This window comes from Typopeltis vanoorti, chromosome 15 (genome assembly GCF_054136105.1).
Source record: "Typopeltis vanoorti isolate ZY-2024b chromosome 15, IOZ_Tvanoo_1.0, whole genome shotgun sequence".
NCBI lineage: Eukaryota > Metazoa > Arthropoda > Arachnida > Uropygi > Thelyphonidae > Typopeltis > Typopeltis vanoorti.
In genome coordinates, this window is record NC_143563.1 from 87,291,431 (window position 1) to 87,317,998 (window position 26,568).

Genomic DNA, 26,568 nt, shown 5'->3' on the forward strand with positions numbered 1-26,568 from the left:
GCAATAATTATTTGAATGTAGCAGTTCCTTGTTATGAGGCAACTCCCAGCCAAGAGAGATTAGGATGTTTTTTTTTTTTTTTTTATTTTTTTTTTTTTTATATAACTAATATCAAGTATTACGTATTATCTGGAAACTCTGCTCTGGAGACCAAACATGGAACTTCTTCAAGCCTTAAGACCTCCACTGAGCAGGCAGTGGTTTCGTATTGTGCAATGAAATTCATCTCCTATCTGAAAATATTCACAAAATATCTGTGCCCATGATGGAATTTGAACTTGCTGGAGTGGTGTGAGAAAGCTAACCACTTGACTAACCATCATATACACCATAAGTATATGGTGTATATACTGCAGATTCAGATATAATATGTTATGATCTACAAAAGCCAATCTCAGGATTGGCTTCAATACCCATTATTTTTAAAATATAGTGATTAGTCTTATACCTAAGTACATATTTGAGCATAAATTGTGTTCTCTGGTTTGCCTAGTTGCAGGATAAAAAACCCTAGTTTTGGAGGAAAAATTTTGCCAACTCTGTATGAGACTGGCTAAGCCAATCATATGCAACTTAAAAATCCCCCGATAAAGGTTCTTTGTTCTTGCCATTAATAATACTCAAATAATAGAGGTTTTGCTTCTAATCCCCATTAAAAGAAATGAGCATCATGTATTATCAATGCGATTTACAAAGTTTAGTATACTTCTGAAACTGTAACATTAACTCAGAATATTTCAGAGTTGGAAAGGAAACTCCACAGACAGATTGAAGGAACTATGATGGGGTTCCCCACTTTCCCAAGCCAATTTTATTTAGAGCACCTAGAAAAAAAATTCCAGCATAAATCTAAAACTACTCTTTGGCTCCATTATAAGACAGTTATGTTTGCTATTTGGGAAAACTCACATCAAGAACTGGATGCCCTCTTACAAAAACTACACCTACACCCTCTGAATCATATTCACTACAAAAATAGAATCAATCCTAATTTCACAAGATGATGATTCCCATGTATTAGAGACACTTCTGAACATTTTGCTTGTGTCCTGCAGAAATATCATCTCACAGTCACATTTAAGATTCTCAACCAAACCAGCTCTTTATCTCTAAAAGATAAACTACAAGACATTATTGCTACCTGATATATCCGATTCCTTGACATTTGTCCTACAAAGTGACAAATACGTCAGTCTGTCACATTTCAGAATATGAATCTTATTCTGAACTCAAAATGAACAATAATAGCCATAGAATCCTCTGGAATGAAGTTACATTACTACACAGAAGCAAGCAGAAATTCAAACATCTTTTCAAAGAAAGTGCTGAGGTCTTTCTTCACCATCATCCAAACTTCCATCTCAGTGATGAACTGTCTGTGCCTAAATTTAGGAAATTGTTATCAATAGCCATGTTGCTTTTAAATATGCTCTCTCTCTCTCTCTCTTTCTCACACACATACCTATATCAGATCCTAATAATATTTACCTGGCACTTTCACAACTGCACATATAAAAAAAGACACGAGTTTCGACGTGCTTGTATTGTTGTTTTTGAATTATCCATTATTCACTTTCTAACAGTGACTACAGTAAGATACTTAAGTTGATTAAATATTTTTGAATCTTTGATTTTTAAGATTTGTTCATACATGTATGTGTTTTTTTAGTATACTTTTTTTTTTCTTAAAGTGATCTGTATTGTGAAGTATTTATATATTTTATTATCATGAAATAAAGTCTATTCATTACCTTTCCACTGGCACGGGTGATTTTGTTGATAATATCAGCAAATACTACGTACTGATCTCCAGTCTCTGAAGCTAATTTCTTCCATTTAACATTCTGACGTAACCGGACATAATCACCTCGAAATGGATGGGAAACACTATGTGAGATAAATAAAAAAGCAATTTTAAAAAAAAAATTTTTTTTTAAATAACAGTTAACATAGCATACTTCCAAGATAGGTATAGAATAAGAGTGTCATGTTTTCAATGGAGGCAAATGGAATTAGTGATTATAAATATAAAAAAATTACATTCTTGTTTTTATTCTTTACCTAATCATGAAAAAACAAAAGTTTGCACATAAAGTATTTTCATGGTATGGGGGGGGGGACATGAAAGAGTAGTAGTAGTGAACAAGACAAGGATAGAGACTTCAACTATAGCAGTATTTCTCAATGTTTTTTCGATCATGCCCCACCTCAATGTCTCAAAGATTTTGATGCCCCCCCCTAGCATAATAGTCAGCCAAGTTCTGAAAAAGTATAATATAAATAGGTATAAATATGTGCATGTACATTTTCTAATTGCCCCCAAAATATTCAAATTGCCCCCCTGTGGGGAGTACTCCCTACGTTGAACACTGAACTATAGGAACACAGATTGGAAGGAGGAAAGGAAACACAAGTGGAAGGAAGTGGAATTTATACTGTAGTAAGGTTATTTACCTGAGGCAGCATGTGTGGAAGATACCAGGTGTCTACCAGCAGTATTCCTTGTCTGTTGCAAAACACAGTGCACATGATTTTCCGAGTGGAAACTGTTGTCTTCAATTTCGTCTTGACTGGTGATGAGGTGTGCCTCCACTCCATGGACTGTTGTTTGGATTCAGGGGTTGCATGCGACACCCAAGTCTCGTCCCCGGTGACAAGTTTGCTCAGGAAAGCATCTCATCCTGATGGTAGCATGTCAAGAATTCCAATGCACTGCCCAGCTGATTCACTTTGTGTTGTTCTGTAAGCAACTTCTGCACCCAGCATGCACACAATTTCCAATAATTCAGTTTCTCTGACAATTTCATGAAGACATGAATGTGAAACTTCTGGAAATTGCAGCGAGAGTGACGACATAGTGAATCCCCTATTCTGTCGAATCTTCTCTTCAACTGAAAGCACCAAATCGTCAGTCACTAAAGATGGTCGCCTGCTCCATTCATCATCGTGCACACCTGTCCTTCCCTCATTAAAAAGTCTTGCACATCTTCGTACATGTGAATCACTCATTGCTTGTTCTCCATAAACCACAATAATTTGCCAATAAATTTCAGCTGCTTTAAACGTTCCTCACATTCAAGAAACGGATAACTGACCGAATTTCACATGCAGCGGGCGATTCGATTTTCTTAGACATTATAAACACACATCAAGAAGTGTATGCACTGCGAGAATGTTTGAAAATGGCACCAATGCCTTGCTAAGGATTCAACAAACTCAGCACGCATGCACACCATTGCGACCATAGTGCTGCAGTGAAAATATTTAAAAATGGAACTTACTTTCTGGACGTCCCTCGTACTTCATAGATGCTTATGACAGATGTACCAACTTAGAAAAAAAAAAAAATCTTGCCAATAGTGTTGCCACCTATGGTCGAGGCTGAGAATTTTTTAGACCACCCTTGTACATAAGTGTACTTATACTCTTTATGATTATGCCATAATTAATTATTAATACTTATGTCAACATAACTATACTAATAATAGTTATGTTAGTATTAATTATTAATACTAATGTATGAACTTTAAAAAAAATTGGAAAGGTATTAAGGAGTAAATTTGTTGGGACCAGGCCCTTGTCTTATAAAAAAAAGAATTTACCGAGCTATGGTCTCACAAAGGTTGAGAACCACTGGTCTAGATATTCATGAGCAAAGTTTGTTTTCAAGGGATTCTAATAATGCATTTGAAACTTTTAACTCAGTAGAAGAAAATCAAGTCTTGTATTTCCCTTGAATGATGATATGGAATTTGTAATTCAACAGTTGCAATTACAAAATCCTGATGAAAGAAAACAAGTTTTGTCATTTACAGAACATTATTTCAATGTAGAGTATTCAGTACATATGACTGATGCTCCTGTTCATAAACAATATTAAACTCTTCAGCAATACATGGCCAAATTTCAAAACTTACTGCATGATATGATTGAGAATTCTACTTCCCAATGGAAGTACTTTCATTCTATTCAAAAGCTAAGTGGAACCTAAGGTTTAGATGTAAGAGTGGTAAACATAGATTGTTAATGAATCTTGATGAAGCAGATCATTTTTTGAAGCTTGATTTAAATTCTTCAAATTACTTTAAGAAAAGAAGATAAAATAATTTTGCATTTTGCACTAGATAGAAGAAATTCAAACTATGCAGAATGCCTCAGAGTGCAAAATAATCTGCAATATCATTTCAATCTTTGATGAATTCAGTCTCAGCAGATTATTTAGGAAAAGAAGTTCTAGTATTCCAAGAAAAATAAACAAATGCATTTAACATTCTCTTCGTAGTTGTAAATAAAAAAACTAACAGTAGCAAATCTCTCTTTAAAATGCACAAAGTCAGGTTCTTCTTGATGGATATTGAATATTTACGACATGAGATCAACACCTAAATCAAATATTAGAGCGATTTTGGATTCTCAACCTCCAAAAACCATAATGCAGGTATGAAAATATATGGGAATGATACATTTTTACCAGTTCATTCGAAATTGTTCGACCTTCATAAGATCTTTAGTTCATCTAATAAAGAAAGATTTTTAAGATTTAAATGGGGAGAAGTAGAAAAAAGGCATTCATATCTTTACAAACTGATTTATCCCAAGCTCCATTGTTGATGCATCATATGCTTATATTGCATCAATTTATGGAAAAGAATGAAGAAAATCTGTTTAGACCTATAGCTTTCATTAGCAGAAAATATTCCAGTTTTGAAATGAACTACTCAACCTTGAAATAATCATATCTTTAAGGAAGTTCAGTTATTTGCTATTAGGCAAACATGTTGCAAAAAATATAATCATCAGTCCCTTTCCCTTCTTCAATAATTGGTTACCAGAGGTGGTCAGTGAATGAGTTTAAGGAGAGGTATGATAGGTGTGAATGATGGCTAGTGCGTGAATAAGGGATCTCCCATGATGAGTCTTTCAACTCCATGGAGATACCTGTATAATAATAAGGACAAAACTCAAAGAGTGATTACATGAGCATTAAGAGATTCAAGAATATTGTAGCTAGTTATCTGTCAAGATCTCTAGAAACAGATATTGATAAATGAAGGTCATATAACATTCTTGAGAAAGAATTTTTAAGAATCTTTGAGAAAGAATTTTTGCCAAAATTAACAAGAAGGGAACCTTTAGAAGAAGAGAGTAATACTAATTTATAAACAAATGTTGACTTTAATCAACCAAGTACTTCTCAGGTTGAGTGGTCAATCCCATTTAAGTACAGCACAGGAACCAGAGTCTCAACTGCCACTTTTAAAGTAAGAATACAGAAGCTGAAGAATCTAATGGAGCATTCTAATGACGTTAGTATGCTTACTGATAGCATGAAAATAATTTTGTGCACATTAATTCAGAGATTCATCAGCCTCTGACTACATCAAGGAAACGATTACTGAGTAACTAAGGGCAATCAAAAAATGGATAGAAACCTAATTCTTCAATTATGTGTCAATTTATAATTTCAGATCACTGAAAAAAAAACCCCTTTAAAGATGTTACTAGTGTAAGAATTTGCTCTTACAATCTTAAATTTTTACATCTGAATACTCACAAGAATATTCCTGTTATGCATTAAGAAAAAAAGGATGAAGATTATTTTTAAGATATGGGCATACCGTCTGTCTCATATGCAATATAACTCCTATACAAATAAGCAGTATATAGACATTTTACAGGTCACAAGTCAAAGGAATCATGCACCAAAATTACAGTTGTCCTATTTGTCATTATTGATTTCATGACAATAACAGTCAGATACAAAACCTTTACAGAGTCAGAGCATACTTTAGTGCCATGTAGCTTATGTTGATGATGACCTTGATAAATATAGGGGTGCTTAAGGGTGAAAGCTATATAACTTTAGGCCAATAAGAATACAATTTGAGATTTAGCCGACCAAACTGTATTCTTATTGGCTTAAACCAACATTTCAAATGATGGTACAACATGACAGAATTTCATGCTGGCTGGGGCATCGTCCGGCTAAACAAGGCCCCCGTTGTTTTCAACAGGGAGTCAGGGCAAACAGCGAAAAGTCGGCTACCGGAACAAATCCTAAAACTTATCCCAACTCAGTATCACCAGAGTTCAAGATCGGTACTATCAACATGAGAAGCTTGAATGGCAAAGAAATGGAGCTAGCTGAGAAATTGGATAAATACCAGATCGACATAATAGTGACTTTAAACAAAAAAGGCAAAAACTGGTGAGATCTTTCTGAACAATAAATACAAAATGTTATATTCAGGCAATGACAATCAAGCAAAAGAAGAAGTAGCCATAGTATTCAACACTAAACATGAGGCTAATCTTCTTGAATGGCAGGCAGTGTCAAGTAGAGTGATGTGGGCAAATATCAGATTGGGGAACTGAACAATGAGACTTATTTGTGCCTATGGTCCCACAGAAGACTCTACTAAGGTAGAAGTGGAGGAATTTTTTGAGGCTCTAGAGAAAGCTACTGACACAATGGAAAAGGGAAAGTTGGTCCTTGTTGGGGATCTAAATAGCAGAGTAGGAAGTGCTTGTCAGACATGCAAAAATGTTTTGGGAAAATTTGGAGAAAAGAGCAAAGCTAATAATACGGGCAAATACCTGTTGGATTTCTGCTCAGGACATGGACTGGTTATTACTAACACATGTTCCAACATAAAAATGTGCACAAGTTCACATGGAGAGAAGAGGCAAGGAATAAGAAAAGTCTCATTGACTATGTTATTGTTGATAGTGATGTTTTCTCCCTGGTGCAGGACACCAGAGTGTACAGAGGATTTGAAATTGGAAGCAATCAGTATTTAGTCTTGAGCAAGATAAAACTGAATTTCATATTGAAAAGAATAACATGTAAGAAAGTTTTAAAGCGAATAAAAGTTGAGCAGCTTTCAGACGTGAACTGTAGACTAAAATACACAAAGCTTATTGAAGGAAAAATGAAAGAGTTTGAGAACAGGAACCAAACCTTGGAGATTCAGTGGCAAGCCTTGAAGAAAAAACTGATTGATTTAGCCAGAGAGGCATGTGGTGAAGTTCTCTGCAAGGATAGAAAAATTAGACCTTCATGGTGGACACAGGAAGTTAAAGAGGCAGTGAAGGAAAAGAAGAAAGCATATCAAAAGTTCCTGGCAAATAAGTCAGCTTGTGCTATTAGAGAATACAGAGACAAATGTAAGAAAGCTAAACTCTGTGTAAAACTAGCCAAACAAAAGTCATGGGAGGACTTTGGCAAGAACATAGAAAATAAATATCAGAAGGTGGCAAAATATCCTGGAGGTTGTTGAAGAAGCTTAGGAATGGAGGAAAGAGTGCTGTAAAAGGAGTTAGAGATTATAAAGGTGATATGAAAACGGGAGAAAAAGATATCCTTGAAGTATGGAGTAATTACTTCGAAAAATTGCTAAATGAAACAAGCAGTGATAGCACAGTGGTAAAAACACTCAACAGGCACACAGTCAGGAATACATATACATACTTGAAGTAGAAAAGCAGCAGGAATAGATGATATTCGACCTGAAATGCTGAAGTATGGTGGTATAAATGTGTTACAGTGGCTGCACTGCATAGTTCAAAAGGCCTGGACAGAGGGGCGAATTCCCAATGATTGGAGCAGAGCTCTCATAGTACCCATATATAAAAAGGGAAATAAAACTGAATTACAGAGGTATTTCCCTACTGAGTGTTCCTGGCAAGATTTATGCAAGTATACTTGAGAAACGGTCGAAAAGAATTGTGGAAGAAAAGCTTGGAGAAGAACAAGCTGAATTCAAGCCAAATAGAGGCTGTCAGGATCAGATCTTCACTTTATGACAAATAGTTGAGAAAGCATGGGAATATAACTAAATAAATTTGCCAATCTGGAAAAGGCATATTACAAGGTGCCAAGAGAGAAGCTATTCCAAATGCTACAGTTATATAGTGTTAATGGGGCATTATATCAAGCAATATACTTAGTCTTTATTTGAGTCTTAAGTCAGCAGTTAGAATTGAAGGAAGGTACAGGAAGATGGTTTAATGTTAAATCTAGTGTCAGACAAGGATGTACATTATCCTCTCTCTTATTCATTATCCATATGGATCACATTATGAAGGAAAGTGGTATTAAACCTGATATCAAAATTCGAGGTTTAATCTCAGCTCTTTGCTTTATGCAGACGATGCTATACTTCTAAATAAATCCGCTACGAGTCTGCACGATTCCCTGACTAAATTGAATAACAGTTGTAATAGGTAGGTATGAAGGTCAGCATTAAAAAGACAAATGAAAATAGGCAAAAACAATGAAAATATCAACTGCATTGTGAATGGAGAACTTATAGAACAAGTAAAACATTTCAGCTACTCAGGCATGATTTTTAGTGAAGATGGTAAGTTAAATATGGAAATAGACAACAGAATCAACAAAGCTGGTATGGTAGGAAGTCAACTGAATAAATTTATATGGAATAAGAGAGAAATTAGCCGAAACGCTAAATTAGCTGTATACAAGACAAAGTTTAAACCAATTTTAACTTATGGATCTGAAAGCTGGGTTAGCAGTAAAACACTTGACCAAAGACTAGAGACCGCATGAGAGTCCTGAGAAAGATTAGGGGCACGAACAGATGGCATCAATCGCAATATCATATTAAAAATGAGGATATTAGGAAAGAACTTGACATTGTCAGCATCCAGGAATGCATTAGCAGAGCCAATCTCAGGTGGTATAGTCACTTAAGCAGAATGGGAGAAGAAAGATTAGCAAAACAAGTGTTCTCTGCCAGGTTGGCGGGAAAAAGACCCAGAGGAAGACTAAGATATAAGTGGATTGATACAGTAAAAAGTGCCTTAGAAGACAGAAATATATCCTGTACACCCTTGAGGGTATATATCAGGAATTTGATGATGATGACGACCTTGATATAAAGGTTGAAATATCAAGTGTAAGTATTTACTCCAACACAAATGTTTTTGTCTCTATAAATTCTACACAATGAATGCTGACCACCATGTAATCTTGAAAGAAAGAATATAAGTTAGAATTGTGGATATCATTTCTGGGAAATCTCCCATTTTACGGCAAAATAGCCGTAAAAAATATTTACGGCTATTTTTACCCCTATTTACGGCTATATTTACCCCTATTTAAATGTCATTGGCTTTTTTACTCACGGAGATTCTTAGGGCATTGTAGATGTATATTTACCAATAAATATATGTAGCATAAAGGAAGAGAAATTTACACATACCTTTTTCTGGGATGTCCAAACTACTGTGTGTGTGTGTGGGGGGGGGGAGTTAGGCAAAGTGAGAGAATTAAATAAAATTGGAAAAAACCTGGGTTTTTTGAATAATATATATATATACATATATATTATATTATTAGGGATGGGTGGAACGTTTTTTTTTATATTTATATAGGGTGGCAAAGGGTGAAGGGGTTGAAAACAGCAACTGATTTTTAGAGGCGGAAGGGGGTTGACAGGGTGCGGTCCATTTAGACTATGCTTGGTCATCGTCTGAACACATGGAGGAAGTGGATGCTATGTCAGGTCGGGCAGGTGCTTCTGCTTTTGAAGTGTTTGTGACCTCAATTTTATGTTGTGAAGCTTCCAAGCCTTGGAGATTATGTAGGGCCTGTGGACGTTGATAGAGTTCGCGTCACATTTTATGGGTATTGTTTCTGATATTCTAAGCATTGTTTCATTGTCTTGTCAGTCTACTATGATGGCCTTGTCGATCTGCGGGGTATGTTTTTGTTCAAGGGCGTGAACTTCTGTTTTTCCTGTGTTTTGTATTCGATTTTTCTTTTTGATGCTGTATTTTTTAGTGTTTAAATGTTCTGGAAGAGGGATGTTACAATCGCGGAAGTGTACTTGTAGTCTTGCCCATAAAGACCTGATGGTGGAACCCGTGTAGGTGATATCACAGTCTTTTTGGCAAGGAAATTTATAGACTACGTTGCAGTGTTCAAATATTTCTTTTTGTGCGTGAGATTTAGTGGGTTTTAGGAGATTTGCCAATTTTTGGTTTGTGGTGAATACCAGTTTGTAGTCAGTATGTTTGAAGATGTATTTATAGGCTTTGTATGTGTTTTGGGTATATGGTAGTTTGTTTTGGTACTTGGGTTGTTTTGGCAGTTTTTGGCCATCCTGTTTGCATAATTTATTAGTTGTGTAGGATAGTTGCAGTTTTTGAAGATCTGTATTAGTTTTTTTATTTCTGCATTTAGAGTACTCTGATTGGTTGAAAATTTGTAAGCATTTATGAATTGTGATAAGATTACCGATTTTTTAACAGAATATAGATGGTATGAGTGGAAATGGAGGTAGTTTCCGATATGCGAGGTTTTGTGGTATACTTTCGTGGTTATTTTGTTGTATGTTCTGATTAATGTCAAGTTTAAGAAATTGATGGATTTGTTCTGTTCGGTTTCTATGGTGAATTTTAGTCTGAATTTTAGAATTGGTTAGAATTTAGTTAGAATTGGTTTGAACGTGTCTTGTATACTATTAGCTTAGCATTTTGGCTTTCTCTCTTATTCCACATAAATTTATCCAACTAACTCTCCACACCCATACCAGATTTGATCATTCTTTTGTTGATTTCCATATTTAATTTTTCATCTTCACTAAAAATTGTGACTACCTATTTTCTTACTTCCAATTTTTGTTTCAGTCATGATGAAGATACATCCATCAGAAGGAATTCTAGAATCCAATATATGACTTCCATCTTAAGATCCAAAGAAGTATGGAAAAAAATACAGAAAATGAAAGGCCTTTATCACAATCACACTCTCCATCCTAGAAGATAATGGTTGAACCTGTTGCTGACCCAAAAGTAATAAAATGAAAGTTGCTTAAATCTTAGTTTCTAACCTCTGGAATGTCGAGTATGAGGAGAGATTGAGAAGATGCAACTTGCAGAGTTTGGTGGACAGGAGGAAGAGGAGAGATATGATAGAGACCTACAAGTTAATAAGGGGTTGTTATAGGATCATTGCTGGAGAGGTTCTATAGAAAATAGTAGAATATCAGGGGAGAACCAGAGGTCATCCCTGTAAACTATATAAAGAGGGTGTGAGTAGGGGAGTGAGCTGGTTTTTTTTCATGCAGAGTTGTGAATGATTGGAATGCCTTGCCTGAGAGTGTGGTGTCTGCAGAGAATTTGAGTATGATGAGCTGTGTGTATGATAGAAGGACCTTCTAGATGAGTCTTTGATTTATTGTTATTGGGTAATAACAATAAATGCCATCCAACTACTGCTTGACTAGATAATATCCATTACAGGATGACAAAACTTCTTTTGCAACCATCCATAGATTAACTACTGCACTTTTTACAAGAGAATCTTCTGTGAGAGTATATTTCCAGATATCTGGCCAAAATATTTTCCTAAGCTAGGGAAAGATCCAAAATCCTCAACCTTACAATTGCTCTGGAAAGAAACAACTTTTTTTTTTTTTCCAGAACACAAGCTGGCATCCAAAAATATCATTCTACTACTGATCATCTAGTCTGGCTAGTGGCATCCATTAGAGAAGCCTTCCTAAATCACAAGAATCTACTACCAGTTTTATTTCATATGCTTGGATATTTGGAATACTGAAAGACCCATAATTTTGTTCTTAGAGGGATTTTTTTTTTTTTTTTTTTTCAAAAATTTTCAAAATGGGCAATTGCAAATGAGCCCACATTTTCACAGTAGAAGAGAGTTTGTGTGCATTTTTGACAAACATTTTTGGATCAGGATGTAGTCTACATCTTGATCCAAAACTCTGATTGGGACAAACATAATTTCATTGCACCAGAAGTCAATTTCTTGGGATCTTATTTGACAACAAACTTTGTTTCCTCTCTCACACATGTCAGTTAAGAGACAACTGCCATAAAGCAATAAACATGCTTTGCATTATTTTCCACCTCTCTGGTTGCAGATAGACATTATTTACTCTGTCTGTATTCTGCACTTATAAGATCAAAAGTTGATTATGGGTCCCAAGTTGATGTTTCTGTCAGGGAGAGCACCATGTGATGGCTAGACCCTATTCACCATAAAGTCATTAGAACTGCAACTGGGGCATTTCTAACTTCACCTATTCTTGGTGAACCACCTTTGTTGCTTCAATGCCAACAGTTGTCGCTGTTATATGTAACAAAAATAAAATCCCTGCCAGACCATCCCACATGGTCAACTATTTTTCAACCAGAATTGTTGTCTATTGCAAGCTCTAGAGATTGAGGCAGACAATGTAGCAGAAGCCACAAAATACACTACCATTACCATGTATCATTACTTTCAGCAGGCTACTGAAATTTTCCATTCCTCATGTTGTCTATCAGCAGCTCTTTGAAGCTTATAGAATTGAATACTCTGATTTTCTGTCTACAGAGACAGTTCAAAATTGGAGAAACTTGTGAGATCTTCTACCACCCTTCCAGACAACATTATATTTGCACAAATCCCACTAGAGGGTAAAAACTTTAAAATTGAGCTGTATGCGATAGAGCTTACACAAAATACATTGGACTGTGTTGCTACCAAAGTTGTATATAATATTCCAACTCACCAAGTTCTTTTCATACAATAGAAGTCTAGAGCTACAAAAACATCCAATACCTCCTCTTTCAATTAAGGAAGTTACACTTAGTTGTATGCTTCTCTTAGATTCCAAGCCATGGATTAAGGGAAAAGAGCTGCAGATACTACAGCTAGATCAGCTCATTTCTCAAACATTCACCATCTGCCTGTACCATACACTGGTTATGTATGAAACACTGCCAAAAACAGTAGGCTATGGGATGCTCTATAAAATAAAAAACTTATATACATGTGTGTGTGTGTGTAGTGATATCTAAGCTGTACAAAGTTCTGGATGTTGCACTTGACTGAATTGTCACATGGCAATTGGAGTCCAAGTTGAGGAAAACAGATCAATGAGATGGATGGCATCTTGGAAAATGAGAGTAACAAGTAGCATGCCTATTTTGTTCTCAGACTACTACATTTCAACTTATTTCCTAATGATATTGCAAATGATATGAAGAACATTCAGTTATTTGGGAAAAGTAACAAGAAACTTAAGGCAATTAGGTGCTTTCAGAAATACTTAAACAGGTGAGTGATAGTGGCAATTTTTATTGTTGTTAAACGGAAGATTTTTGTTGCAGAGTGCAAAAGTATTGCTGCATACTGCACCGTATTGGTAGAGCTATAAGGAGTTAAGGTGGCATTATAAGTCTTTGGAATGCTAGTTATCAAAATGTGATAGATATGATAGAAAGGCTTAAGTCAATGGGAAAGTTTTACAAAATTAATACAGAGGGGATTATTCATACAGTGAAAGGAAAGAGAGTATAAGGAATCATTCAGGATCTTGTATAAGAGTATGCAAGGAGAGAAAAAAAAAATTTTTTTTTTTATGTTGAAAGTGATGGATGATTGGAATGTGGAGACTAGGAAGATGTTTAAGTAAGAGCCAAGTAAGAGACCTCCCATGATGTCTGCTGAGTTCAGTAACAAACAATATTTTCACTACTTTAGCAATACCGTGAATGCGCTAGGAGAATAATATTCAAAAAAGACTTAGCTGAGATGGGAATCCAGAACTGGAATGAAAGAACTTCAGACAGAAAGGAATGGAAGAAGTTGGTACATGCAGCTTAGAAGTTCAACTAGTTGAAGAAGATATATAAATAAAAATATAACAAAATTAATTCTTTATTAGAAAAAGTTAACTGTAACGACCACTTTGTAGGATTTTATAACAAAGCTTAATAAAACTGTGTAAGAAGTTTGAGCTAAGGATAACAGCAGTTCCATATTATATAACAAATTTATAGGCTCTAAGGGTTAGTGAAGTGCAAAAAAAAAAAAGCCTCTCCTAGCCAAATGTCAACCAAGTCTCAGCAGAATAAATGATTCAACAAGTGTGTCTGATGACTCATTTTCTACTAATAAATCAGAGGATGCATTTATTACATGAAACTCTCAAATAAATAGAAATTAGATGGAAAAGCTGGAAATAAATCGTGGCCTGAAGAAGGATACAAAACCCAAAAACAGAATTTTAATATGAAGCATTTGGGGAATAGCTAAAGCAGTATGATATCAAAATAGCTACCATAATAGAAACAAAAGAACTAAATGATTATACTTGTATTCAAATATCAGTATAGTAAAGAAACTTGAAAGAGCAAAAGCAAGAACCACATTAATGATATCTAAAGATTTTAAAAATAAAACAATTAGCTAGATATGAAAAATAATGGGGAACCAAGATTAATTAACATTAAAGATACCAAGAAATGTTATACTTGGTTTGCTTCCTTGGGAAAAGGATTAATATATTTCATGCATAAAACAAAGTTTTGTGCATGAAATATATTCATGTCTGAGCTACTTATATATAGAGGCTAATGACTTTATATCACTTGCCTTAGTATGTATCCCATAATGCAAAGTGCATCCCCTTTCGGACATGTATAATGCAATGCATAATGGGAAGGATCACTACCCAGACCGGTTTCGACCTTTATTGAGGTCTCATCAGTGGGAGCCAGACCCGGGGGAGATAACAAGATTGACAATTGACATTTATGACTTAAGGGGTGAAGCGAAAAGCTTTTCATATTCCCCGTTGTCTGTTACGGTCACATTGAGGGAAAATATTATGAGCAGTTTGCTCGCCCAGAATGGGCATGGAGATTATACATCACTGAAGGAAGTTAAAATGGCTTTTGGTCTTTTGTGTTTGAATGCATCCGTAGGCTCATAGGCTACAGCTTGTTGAACTTTGCAGGAAGGGGAAGATATAAGGAATATTTGTATCTCGGTGAAGTTGATGATTTCTGACGAACCATGGGGCGTTTAGGATCATTCTCAAGCATTTCTTCTGAACCCATTGCAATTTGATAATATTTGTAGTGGAAGTGTGGCTCCAGGCTGGAGAAGCATAAGTAACTATAGGACGAATCGTCAGCTGGTATAAAAGCAATATGATTCTGATGTTTAGTTTGCTGCTTCTGTTTATTAGGGAGTAGATCTGAGCGATGGGATACCAAGATTGAAGTAATGAAGAAGTCATATATATCTTATATACAAGTAGACAAAAGGTGCCTGACCTTATTAATAAAAATCTCTGAATGAGAGAAAGATGTAGAAAGTTTTTTACCTTGCATTTATTATACTTTAAAGATATCAAGAAATTTTATTCTTGGTTTTAATCCTTTTCCCAAGGAAGCAAAACAACGTTTTGCATGTGAAATCTATTCACCTCTGAGCTATTTTTATATATATAGAGACTTAATATCAGTTGCCTTAGTATGTTATCACATAATGCAAAGCACACTCCCTTTCAGATGTGTCACTATGCAGATGGGTTTTGGTTGAAACTGGTCTGGGTAGTGACCCTTCCCATTATGCTTTGCATTATAGGAAGACAAAAGGATTAAAACCGAGTATAAAATTTCTTGGTATCTTTAACATATAAACCCAAGGTAAAAAACTTTCTATATAAGATTAATTAACTTTGCTCTATTTCCACGATGAAATTTATCTAGGGGTATAGATTGTTTATTTTTTCTAGAAAGGTGGGTAAGGTAACTTCTTTGTGGGATCAGATGGAAAAAATGTCATCGATGTAATGTATCCAAAATGAAGTAGAGGTAGCATGAATGAGAAAAGGATTTCATCTAGGTTATGTAGATCAGTGGGCTGTGAAATCAGTTAAGCAGGTTGTGACAAACATTTTTTAAAGTTAAATATAATAAAAAATATCAGAGTGCATCTCATAAGTTTCATAGTTCTAACATGTTCACACTGGGTGCTGTCAAATCTAGCATTTCACTTCAAGAGGGAACTTGCTTAATGGTATATTATGTTCTTTCTGAGTTGAGTGAGTGTATTTTTACAAAGTTCTAAATACATAATGCATGCAAGTTTGTAAGAACAGATGAAGGAGGCAACTTCCATAGCCACATTAGTGAATAAATTCAGTATCAAAACTGACCATTAAATACATCAGCTGAAGGGAAAGATTTCTCATTTTATTTTGGAAATCTGGAGAATTTTTTATGGAAAAACAGGAGTTGCAATTTGGGACCATAATAGACGGACTAAAAATTGAGCTATGTGATAAGTAGGAGAATCTATACAATCCATAATTTGACATAGAGTTATGCCATCATTATGGATCTTTGGCAGACCACAGAAGCTTAGTCTGAGCAAAATAGTTCTCACGTTTATTGTTAGTCGTATTGTGGTAAAGGTCCTGGTAAGTGGATCTGTCCCATACTAAGAGAGACAGATTTTTCCTCTTATATTTTGAGGAGTCTATGACAGCAGTCACTTTCCCTCTGTCTGCTTTTGCAGTAATGAGCTGGGTGTTGCATCTTAGAAATCAGAGTTTTAGTTTCTGCTGGAGAAATGTTAGAAGGAGGTAGTTTGGCTTTCAGCAATATGAAGACTTTTAAATTAATTTATTGGCATTTCCAGTGTTGTGGAGAAAATCCAAGTAAGGTATTTTTCTGGGAATAACATCAAACTCATATCCTTTGGAAAGAATACAAATTTCATTTTCAGTTAAAGAGTGTCCTAGGATGTAGACTACCTACTTGTCTGGTATGGTACAAGATGTGCTGTGTTTAGTAATAAGGTTGTTAAATTTGTGATCCAGATGTTTTTTAAATACAAAACAGAAAGAATGCTTGGCAAGAGTTAAAACTACCCATAATAACTGCCAATCTAAAATTGACATAATATTTTCTTGAAACTCAGTGATGAGATGAATATTAACTGCCAGATCATGTTTTCCAACTCAGAGCTGATTATGGACTAAAGATATATATTTTTTTAAATTGTAAACATAATAATCGTATGTACAGGATTAACCAGTTTTTGGTTCTCTGCAGTCAGGCAGAGAGGTTACATCCTCATACTCTTGTTGAGGTACGTTACATTGAAATATCAGTTATAAGGTGAATTACATTTTTTTTTTAAATTTAAGCCATTAACAGTTATTTGACATGATACTGTATAAGAACATAAAATCTGATATGTATGGGGAAGAACATAACAATTACTATAGGACAATATTATCTATTTACATGAGGGTGACAGTTGATTAATATTCGCACTGTTAAGCACAAAAAATCTTTCTTCCCCCTTTCTTTGGGGGAGGGAGGGGAATGATGTCACTTCTATGCTGGAAAGTGGACTATGATGCAGTCGCCCTGCTCAGCCAGGAGTTGATTCTGTGGATTCCAGTCTTGGTGGAAAAGATCTAAGGTGTTGTTTTGCCTGCTGTGGTGATGCCCATGTAGGATCCGACTTCTCACCTTTTGTTTGAAGGCTGCAAGGAGTTGGTCAGCTGCCTCTCTCTCTCTGTGAAGTTGCTGTGCTGTCTGGTCTTGTATGTTTGAGGTAGAAGCTGTATATTATCACTTTCGCAGTGATGAAGATGTAATTGCAGAATGAATGATTATTTGACTCTGCATTATTTGACTCTTATGGACTAAAGATAGATTTGTGGTAAGATATACATCTTACCACAAGAGTACAAACAATGTACAAGAATGCCAATCTTACATTGTTAATAAGAAATCTGGCTTAGCAAAACACTGAATTGATATTGACCACAATATCCGCTGGTCTGAAACATGCTTAATCCATTGGTATTCTCACAAGTTTGAACATTTGTTTAAAGAGAGCATGCTGCAGTTCTGCTCCATTGTTTGAAGTTGAACCAGAATGACTACCTCTCCTTACTGAAGATGATGTTATTAGTATTATCACATCCTCCATGCAGTCAGCAGAATCCTCACGAGAGGTTCATTCAAATGACAACATATTTATATTATAGAAAGCCATATTAATTATTATTATTATATCACACCTCCAGGGAGTGCAAAGACACATTTAGGGAGGGCATCAACTCTAGAAGTCTTCATCTCACTACTCCACCAACCTTTATCATCTAAGACCAACGCCATCTACCACTGATTACCACCACTAGTGCTTTCACGGACAATCACAAACATCCATGCCAACGGCGGGATTCGAACCCGCAGCCTTTTGGCTGAAGAGCAGATACGCTAACCACTCGGCCATCCCAGGACTCCATGGAGTCAAAGACTCATCTAGGAGGTCCTTTTGTCATACACAGCTCATCATACTGTGCCTTAAACACATTCAAATTCTCTGCAGACACCTCACTCTCAGGCAAGGCATTCCAATTATTACAACTCTGCATGCAAAAAAGCTGCTTCTCACACCCTTTTTACACAGTTTCCAGGGGCGTCCTCTGGTTCTCCCCTGATCTCCCACTGTTTGCTGTAAAACCTCTCCAACACTGATCCTATAACAATCCCTTAATAACCCGTAGATCTCTATCATATCAATATTCTTCCTTCTATCTAATAGACTCTGTAACTGCATCTTCTCAACCTTTCCTCATATTTAACATTCCAGAGATCAGAAACTACTTTAGTAAGTCGTCACTGGACCCTTTCCAACATCTCTTTCTCCTTTTGAAAACCAGGTAATCAAATCTGTGCACAGAAGTCATGTGTGGCCTAATCAAAGCCTTATACAATAGAACAAGAATCTCCTTACTTCTACAAGTCAGTGTCCACTGCATCATTCCCAGAATTTTTCGTGTTGTCCTCACAATTTTGGCATTGTGTCCCCTAAATTTCAGATCCTTATCCACTATCACCCCCAAGATCTCTTATTTCCTCCACCTCCAACAATATATCCCCACTAAGCATAAATTCTACATGCCATCTTTGTTTCCCAAATTTTAAAACCTTACATTTTGCAACATCGAACTCACATCCCCATTTCCATGCCCATTCACTCAATTTATTCAAGTATTCTTGTAAGGCCACAACATCTTCTCTGCATCATCTGCAAAGAACTGAATATCCCCATCCAAATCTTCGCCATTAACATACAGGTTAAATAGCAATGGCCCTAAGGCACACCACTACTGACTATTCTCTTCCTGGATATTGCTCCCCATACAGAACTCGCTGATACCTATCAGATAGCCTGTTCCGATCCAATTCACTAATCTAATATCCAACCTCATCCTGTCTAGTTTGACTATCAACTTATCTTGCAGTAATCTATCAAAATCCTTTGGGAAATCTAAGTATACTACTGCATATCCCTCTCCTTATTGTAATAAGTAAGTAGATTACTAAAACATGACCTTTGATGGACATGCTGTCCATCAAAAATAATTCCATTGTTTTCAACCCACATCTGGATCTCCAACTACTTAACTAACTACAACATCTGAGAGACATATAGACCTATAATTTGATGCCTGAATTGCATCATAAGGGAGGTGATTGCATCACCTCCCTTATGATGCAACTTATTATGATTTTTAAATACTTATGATTTGATGGCACACTCCATCAGAATACATTGTGATATATTATCAAGTCCCACATCTTTATTAACATCAAGTTTGCTCAATTCCCTATACACCTTTTGCTCCCTTGCAGTCAGTCTCTCCTTTCGATCATCAACTGCTCCCAATCTCTCCATGATGTCACAATGACAAGAATGAAAGACCTTTATAAATTGCTCATTAAGTATCTCCATATATCTTCTGCGGTAGTTGTCCTTATACCATTTTCTCCAATCAATGCCATCTTTCCATAATCATTCTTGTTTTTTTTTTGCTGGCTACATATTGAAAGAACTCCCTAGTATTCTTTTTGGCTTCATTACTAACTGCTGCTCATGCTTCAATTTTGCTACCCTTACCAACCAAGTCACCCTCCTTGCCTGGTCTTTGTAATCCTCATGGAATTGGTTATTACCACTTCTCTTATGCTGCCTGCATAATGCCTTTTTTCTCTGTATGAATGAAGAGATTGCTTAATCTCTTCATTCATCCATTTCACACCTACCTTACTTAACCTTCTGACCTTTGGAATACATTTTGGCATTGATCTCTTTTCCATCTAACTCCTCATTCATGCTGTTTCCTGAGTTTTTCATAATCACCAGCCTTGTAGTTCCGAGTTCCTTGTAATCACTTCATGGTCACTCTCACCAACTAGAGGGTGATTTTACACCTCATTTATGATTACGTCCTCTGATGAGATGATCAAATCCAAGACCCTCGATCCTTGTGTGCCCTTCTGTTGCATACTGTCTGAGGTGGTTGTCTTTCAAAAACTCAAGAAACTAATTTTTTTACTTCCAGTTACTATCTCATCATCCCAGTCTATATTGCCATAGTTAAAATCACCCTTTTCTTATTTGCTTGGCTAATTTGATTATACTTTCATAGTCACTACCATCCACATTACCAGGTTATAACAACATCCAACTAAGTATTTCATTCTATTCACCTCTATCTCACACCATACTGCCTCAAAACCACTGGCACCATTTCCCTCTTGCACCTCTACTTTTTTATGGACATAACTCTTTTTCTCTCATCAACAGCACTCCCTCTCTCTTTTTACTGTTTCTATCGTCATGAAATACATCATACCCTTCCATCTCTATTCCTGTCAGGATGTCGTCCTCATCCAATCATGTTTCACTTATTCCAACAATTTTTGGATGAACAGACTCGATTAATGCAACCATTTCATTTGCCTTGTTTCTTACACTTCTAGCATTTGTATACAAACATAACAGCTTATTCCTGGATCTATAGCTAGTTCCACTGACACCACTTACTTGATGTGACTACTCCATGCTTTACTTGAGCCATTTCTTATTCATCTTTGAATCTTTTTCAGATCCATCTGTTTTCAAACCTTGATTCCAAGTCATCCCCTTCCCTTTTTGTCTATACATGCATCCATACGCTGTGTTCCTCTGTCTGTCTTGCACACCTGTTCTCTCAATCTTTATACTCATGCTGCTCATTTCTTCATTTACAACCACCACTTCAATCTCTCCTTTCTTCCACATTGCTTACCATTTGATGAGATTCATTCTCTACACTTACTTCTCTACCTTCCCTCAGCAGTCTCTCCAAGTAACCCACACCAAAACCTCTCAAATGCAGTCCATCACTCCTATACAGTTCACTTTATCCTTCAAACTCGTTCTGCACATTAACAAGCTGCACTCCTTTCTCCTCACACATTTCTGCTAGCATATCATTCATAATCCTTGCTCTCTATCTCATCTCACCACTGTCATACTTGGGCAACGGGTTTACTACCTTTCCTACCACACTATTCTTTTTTATCCATCTCAACAAACTCCTGATATCCAATCTGACATGCTCTTTGTTTGCAGTCAAGTCATTTGCACCTATTACAACTACCAACTCTTTTGCTTGCTTACTTCTCATATCTAATGTCTCAATCACTCTACTCATTCTACCTCCAGTAAAACATACTTTATGCATCCTCTCATCTAGCACACCATTAATAACTGAATCACCATACAAAAATATCATATTCTGGTTAGAAATCATTAATAATTTTTATTTATATATTTTAACTAATCTAATATGTCTGCTGTTAACCACTTGTGTTGTTATTTTACACTACCACGTGATTCTCACTGTCTTAAATAATTCACTGTGGACTAGCCTATATGCTAGATCAGTGTTTCCCAGATTTTTCTTATGATGGAACACTTCCCAAATCCTGAAATTTTCATGGAACACCTTTGTTATTTTGTAATGTATTAATAATTAATTATGGCATAATCATAAAGAGTATTAGTACGCTTATGTATACGGTGTGACATGTTGACAAATATAAAATTACATTAAAATCAGTTATCAATCACTGGACTAATGAAATCTTGTAGCATATTGTAGTTTCCTCAGGCCAACATCATTAAATTAATTTGTGCTGATTTTCATTGACATATCCCATTCTGAACACCAAAAATTTATAATATTATAAGTACTTCCGAGTGAATGCAGACTTTTTCTCCTTTATGCTGGTAGTTTTCCCCTCCTTTTACATCCTGGAGATTACTTTGTAGGCTGGAGGTGGATGAATCACTATCTGTTGTGTCACAAACACCTTCAATAAGAGATTTCTTAACACCAAAATTAAACAACGTCCTTTGTCTCTTATTCATATTAAAATTTAAATCTGTAGGCCTATTACTTTTAAAAAATCATGGCACTCAGGTTTCGAAACAAGCACTTTAACATTACAATGCGAACTTGCAAATTAAGTATTCAGTATTAGTAGATTTGAGAACCAGATACACCTTCAATTTCAGTGGAAAAATTTTCTTTATACTTCCTTCCTTGCTGATTGGTCACTAACATTTGCAACACATGTGTTATTTCTTTCAGTTTTGAGAACAGAGGATATGCCGCTCATTGTTGTAATCGGCTTGCAGGCAATTTTTATGATCGGTCATAAACAGTGGTATTCCCTTTCCCAAATGTTGAAAGATTTCGATGTGTGAAAATTAATGATATTCATGAATATTTCCATGTTTAAAAATATGCGGCTTAGTCACTGACAATTGCAACACAGATGTTATTTCGTTCAGTTTTGAGAACAGAGGATACGTTGCCAATTGTTGTAATCGGCTTGCAGGCAATTTTTATGACCGGTCATAAATAGCGGTATTCCCTTTCCCAAATTACTTCCATGTTTAAAAATGCACGGCTTGATCACTGACATCATGGAACACTTATTCACTTTTTGGAAAACCCTGTGCTAGATGATGAACTGTAATGACCAGATATTTCAACCTGAGAATTAAAGTTTAATATTTTATTCATTATTGTTTTTGTGTTATTTTGTCTTATGTTTATTGTGCAAAGCATCCTTAAAAAAATCAAAACAGTTCTAAACAACAAACCAATTGAAAAAGTTTATCATTAAAATTATCTTGGTGATAATAGAAGCTATAATGAAGAAACATATCCAAAACATAAAACTGATAAATTTACCAAAATTATAGGCATGATATCTTTAACCACCAAATAGCCATATATACACATATAGATAAAATATATCAATTTACGCTTTGCATCCAAATTATTTCAGTATCATCAACTGTTATTTCAACTTCACTAGATACTTTGCATCCACATATATTATTGATATGTAAATACATCTGGTAATGGGATTAAACCAAATTTAGTAAAAAAAGAAATAAATATAAGATTAATAATGTTCAGTATTTTAGCTTATCTGTTTGTTATATTATATGGAAGTGATAAAACATGGGTAATGGAATGAAAAAAAAAAAAACATCAGCAGGCTACACTAAACTTAGATAAAAAGCAGAAATTTGAAATAGCTATATAAACAGAAGATAATAATAATAGAAACAAATGGATTAATAGAATATCACTGAATATACCACCAAAAAGATTACCGAACTATAATTCAAAGGAAAAAGAAATAGAGGAATACCAAGAGATGATGTGGCCTGAACAGGCTGGTAGGCATAAAATCATGAAAGGAAATAGAAGAAACACGCACACAATCACACTAATCAGTCCTCTGTACTTGATCACAATAAATATGGAGCAAACAACACACATATGACTGACTTACAATAGTAAGACAGGTAAATAAAACTTAGAAGTGAATAAGGAAGTAGCCAGTAAGCAGGTAAGTTTTTTCTTTTACATGGTGGATTGTAAGAGCATGGAATGCATTACCTGAGAGAGAGTAGTAAAAGTACAAGGGAGTGGATGAGTAAGAAGAGGTACAATACACTTTGTGTTATCTAAGGTTGAGCTCCCACGATGTCTCATGACTCCATGAAAGTCAAGAAAAATAATTTGTAAACATACTTTATATTCAGCTTTTTCTGAAATTTTTATACACTGTGCATTTTGGCTGTAGCTCTCTTTCTCTTTTCCTCCAAGAAAACACTTCACCACTATACATTTCTCTTTATTTCAGTTTCAAAAATATACTAAACACACATTACCTTTTAGGATAGGATGATTTCCTGTCCTTAAAGATGAGGCTAGCGGTGACCTTTTCTCTCATCCTGTTACGAGCAGTTTGATCATACAGGAGTCTGTATTTCTGACACTGAAACACCAAATTATAAATTAAATAACAGATCATGTAGCATAAATAAATCAGTCACATCATATATTTAATCATTCATACAAATACTTGACCAAAATGAGTAATTGCCCAGTTTATCAGCATATTAGGATACAAATATTATTCTAATGCAATATTACAATATTACTAGCTTAGGATATCACTACATTAAGAAACATACAGTAATCATTCTTTCTCTTACTACACAGTGAAAAACTCTTCAGGATTTCCTTTTGCCTGCTTGGGTTATTCCTCCTTGCTATGTTAGTCACCCTTCATACCAATGCTTTGCATTGCTCAATGGGCATGCGATCACTTTTTTCTTTATATTCCCTCTGTGATTTTTGTTTGATTTTTATTTTTTTGCAGCCTCTGCTTTATGATGCTACTCATTTAATTTGATTAGCACTTTGTTTGTCCTCTTGCCACTGGGTAAGCAAGTCCATTTCCCATGTAAATAGTATCTCATCTTATGCTGAGATACTGTTCCATGCTGCTTCCTAAGTTTGCCATAATTGCCAACTTTGTAGTTCTGAATATACCAGTTCATAACTGAGAATATATCAGAGGCAGAGTGGCTACCAACTTATTCTGAAATTTTAGTGATGCTATTAGCAGATAAAGCACTTTCAAACTCTGTGTTCCCTCTGTCACATGCTTTTTCAGGTAATTCTCCCTTAATAACTATATACATGTCCCTGTAACATTTGGTCAGCCTGCACTCATTGTGGTAATCTGTTGATGCATAATATCTGCATCTTTCTGTGCACCTCCATGGTCTTTAGCTGCAATCATCAATAAAGTTTTGTGTTATTAGCCCCTCTGTTTCACACCATACAGCCTCAAATGAACTGTCTCCCTTAGTCCTAAAATCTTCAACTTCTACTTTTCCTAGATTGCAGTTCTTTGGCAGTCATTTATAATATCTGTTCTCCTATCCTATTCACTCTATCCTCCCTAAAAATACAATACTGCTTCCATTCTGTCCCTATAACTATATTACCTTTTGTCAACCAGTTCTTACTTGATCTTGGTAATTTTGGGCCAAGTTGATATGACTAATTCCAAAAACTCTCTCCTTCCCATTTAATTCTGATGCTTCTGGCATTTGTATATGTGCATTTCAGCATCCCCCTTGGGATTACAATTACCATTGTATGATGTAATTATCAACCAACTGAAATTTGAAATCTGGGAAAATGCACTTGGCATTGGATACATATTTAACTCCCCCCCCCCACCTAACACCTAGTTTTCCTCATTCTGCACTTCCAGTCTCACTGAACAACACTTTTTTCAAACATCAAACTCCAAAATTATTCAAATGCAATCTATCAGCCATGAACTACACCCTCCTCATTCTTCCTGAACAATCTTATTGACTTATTCACAATCACTGTCCTTCATAAAATCAAAATATTGATAGATACATACATTGGGAAGAGAAACCCACCTATTTTATGTAACACAAAATATTATATTTTTTATTGACTTGAAATAAGATAACTTTACTTTTAAGATTTTCTACTCCATTAAGACAATTTACAGGTACCAATTTTGCACAAAAATTTCAATGAAATAAATTGAAACTTGAAAGTCATATATATACTGGCCAAGCCAATCTGTAAAAATGTGTTTGTCAGATGTGGAAGGGACATAATTCAAGCAGGTTCCTTCATTCATCATGCTATGTTTTGCACATGTCACACGTCAGGTGCATCATGTACAAAACACAACCCGAAAAGAATGTGTTAAAAATACAGTTTATAATTTACTTTGAAATTATTATTATTATTATTCAGGCCTCCATGGAGTCAAAAGACTCATCGTGGGAGGTCCTTCCTAAGAACATAAAGTCTGTCAAGACTCATTGAAGGGAGGTCCAGGGATGACCTCTTGTCATCACTCCTTCCTGCTTTTCAACCAAGCAAAAGAACTCCCCCAGTGTCAACCCTGTAACCACCTCTCAATCATATCACCTCTCCTTCTTCTATCCACCAAACTCTGCAGTCCACATTCCCTCAGCCGATCCTCATAACCAAAATTGTACAGTCCTGAAACCATCTTTGTCTTCTGTCTTTGTACCCTTTCCACAGTTAATTTATCCCCTTCAAATCCTGGGGACCAAATCTGAGAACAATAGTCTAAGTGTGGTCTGATCAGAGACTTATAGTCTCTGCAGGTCAGTGTCCTTCTCATAATTGCAGCAATCCTCTGTGTTACCTTCACCACCTTTGCAATATGTCCCCTAAATTTCAGGTTTCTATCAATCATCCACCCCAAAAGCACAAGATGAGGTTTTGCTGTAGTCGTTAACAGATTTGCACTCAGGGATGGATCTATGTGTGTGTGTGTGTGCATGTGCTGGGTGGGGTTATCATCCATATTACCCCAAGAACATATTGAGGGAAAAAAAACTAACACTGTTCAGAACAATCCATTATCCCTATGTGATGTAAATAAAATAGTCTTTTCACTATGGTTATGAAATTCAATGCATATAGCATATATCATCCAGCACATACTGAAACAATTCTACATTTCTTGCAAATCAGA

At 35.6% G+C, this 26,568-nt stretch overlaps 1 pseudogene; it reads right to left on the minus strand.

The window, feature by feature from the left end:
* Positions 1-26,568, minus strand: part of LOC150098955 (general transcription factor II-I repeat domain-containing protein 2-like) — a 196,260-nt pseudogene that overhangs the window by 146,699 nt on the left and 22,993 nt on the right.